This window comes from Asparagus officinalis, chromosome 2, assembly GCF_001876935.1.
Source record: "Asparagus officinalis chromosome 2, Aspof.V1, whole genome shotgun sequence".
Taxonomy (NCBI): domain Eukaryota; kingdom Viridiplantae; phylum Streptophyta; class Magnoliopsida; order Asparagales; family Asparagaceae; genus Asparagus; species Asparagus officinalis.
Genome location: NC_033795.1, coordinates 38,647,538 through 38,650,575, shown reverse-complemented (window position 1 = coordinate 38,650,575; position 3,038 = coordinate 38,647,538). Strand labels below are relative to the sequence as shown.

At 31.0% G+C, this 3,038-nt stretch overlaps 1 pseudogene; it reads right to left on the bottom strand.

Annotated features, from left to right (window-relative positions):
* On the bottom strand, positions 469 to 1,878 carry LOC109831079 (annotated as a pseudogene).

Genomic DNA, 3,038 nt, shown 5'->3' with positions numbered 1-3,038 from the left:
ATTGTAACTCTCACTATTGATCGTGAAAGTCTTCTGATTGTAACTTTCATTATTGAGTTATTAATGTGGAAGTCGTTAGGTTATAACTTCCATCATTGGTATTTGATGGAGATTAACTATCTGTAATAATTTTTAGACAGCCTACAAAACCCCCTCTAAAGTTTTTGAAAGTTCGCGGTTAACTGGAATGAATTTTTGGAATACTTTGGATCCCCAAATTGATTTGAGATTTGTTGTTGAATGATGGTTCACTATATCTATTTTGAAGACATCATGAATTTGGTTGTGGAAATTTACTATATGTCGTAGTTCTGCTTTCTGTATTTAGCGACTTCTTTGCTAACTTCCTTGAGATCTCCTTTGGTAAAGATTAAACTCACACTCTCAACGAACACGTAGAAGTAGTTAAGGTAGTTCTGATCTCCTTAAACCAAACAAGATAATTTTTGGGTCTTGATGATAATGAACTTAGTCAATCAAGCTAAAGCTCAAGTCATCATCGTTAGATCCATTAGTAGGATCGACTTGTTCCTCTTCTTTCACAGCAGGAGTAACAACATTCTCAGCTAATGTAACAAGGGCGATAGCAATAAAGAATTTGTTTGGATCTTTAAGATACTCCTTCAGTTTGTATGAAGGTGTATTCAGTGTCGATAGAAACAATAAGGACGTTCTTATAGGCGTTGATGAACATGTGAGGCGCAACTGTAAGAGTTGGGTAAGAGAGAGCCAAGGAAAGCAAGGCAACCATAGAAACACCAGCTACAAAGTTGTCAGCGTGGTCATCCTCAATGAGGTTGAGTACCTCTGGACTGAAGACAGATTCATTGTCATAGATAGAGAGATCCACAAGCCCGTATGAAAAGGACCTTATCCCAAGTTTGTCAAGGAGGGTAGCCTTTGAGGAACTCACTTTGTTTCCTTTCTTGATCAGCTCAACTGGAGTAATAATTTTAATAATATCCTTATTAATTTTGGTTGGAATGATAAGCTATTTGAAAGGATGAGTTGCGTGAAGGATCGAGCTTGATGTGTCAGTGATATCAATTTTGATTTCTTCTCGACTTTTATCATCTTGATAGCCATTGCTAGCTTCTCTATACAATAACTCTAATGGCAGTGGCAGTTCAATCGTGAGAGTTAATTCGAAAGCTCAACGTTTGAAGGCTGAAACGTAGGTTTTCACCTTGCATTTAGGAAACTAAAATGCATGGCTTTTAAACTTTGCGTTTAGAAAATTAAAACACAGGATTTAACCTTGTGTTTAGCAGTCCAACCGACTCACAACGGGTGAGATTTTTGCCTAAAATCCCACTTCGATTCGACAGCTCCAGCTGTCTATAAAATAGACTGCCAAAGATCAAATCAAAAGTCATTCGACTTTCCTATTCTTCTCGGGTGAACGCAACAAAATTTTTTGTTTTCTTCTCCGGCGACTCCTGTTCGTCTACTTCAACAAGATTGAGATGGCTCCCAAGAAGAGAACTATTTCTAAATCGAAGATTCATCCAATTTATTTTGAAATATCCATTTAGTTCCTATAATAGATTTATCTTGTGGTTTAGGTACAAGATCTCAAATGTTATTTCTTGTAAATTGATTGAGTTCCTCTTGCATGGCTATTATCCAAAAATCATCTTTACATGCTTCTTTAATATTTTTAGGTTCTATTGTTGAAACAAATGCAACATGTGTAAATAAGTTAAATTGTGATCAAGTATGTACATGTACACCACTAGAAATATCACCTATGATTAAATTGCGTGGATGATTTATAACATCTACATATGTTTTAGGTAAAGCATTAGTATCATTAGAGTAGTCATCAACAATAGAAGGTGGTTGATTTACAATTTCATCATCATCATGATTATTCATTATTGTTAGATTTTGAATTAGATTCATCAAATGAAACGTAGGATTCTTCTATTTGGGAAGACTTATTTTAAAAATTCTATAAGCTTTACTATGCATGGAATAACATATAAAAATGCCTTCATTCGATTTAGAATCAAATTTATCTAAATTATCTTTTGTATTTAATATATAACATTTACAACCAAATACTTTAAAATAAGAAACTTTAGGAATTCGATTATAAAATAATTTAAAACTTGTTTTATTTAATATAGGTCTTAATAAAATTCTATTTTGAACATAACAAGCAGTATTAATTGCTTCTGCCCAAAAATATTTAGGCAAGTTAGATTCAACTAACATAGTCCTAGCACATTCTTGTAAAATTCTATTTTTCCTTTCAACAACTCTATTTTGTTGTGGAGTGCAAGGAAATAAAAATTCATGTGAAATACCATTTTTATTACAAAAATCAGTAAATAATTTATTTTCAAACTCACCACCATGATCACTTCTAATTGTGACAATAGTAGTGGATTTTTGATTTTGTATCTTCTTACAAAATATTAAAAACTCATCAAAAGCATCATTTTTGTGTTTTAAAAACATAACCCATGTAAATCTAGAATAATCATCAACAATTATAAATGCATATCTACTTCCATTTAAAGATGCAATTCTAGAAGGATCAAATAGATCCATATGTAATAACTCTAATGATCTAGTTGTAGAAAAAACACCTTTAGATTTAAAAGTTGATTTATGCATTTTTCCTTGTTTATATGCATCACAAAAATGATCTTTCTTATTTACAATTTTAGATAAACCATTTACTAAATTATTTTTAGAAATACATGAATTATTTTTCAAGTTAATATGTCCGCATATTCTATGCCATAATAATGAATCATCTATTGATGCAACTAAATAATGATTATTTGAATAAAAATTCATAGATAAGACATATATATCTTTCTTTCTAAAGCCTTTAAATAAGATATTTGTTAAATCATGATCATATATAAGACATGAATCTTTTTCAAATATGATTTTAAAATTCTTATCACATTGTTGAATTATACTTAGAAGATTATATTTAAGCCATCTACTAATAAAACATTATCTATTAGAGGTTTGTCAATATAACCTACTGTTCTAATACCTATTACTTGACCTTTGTT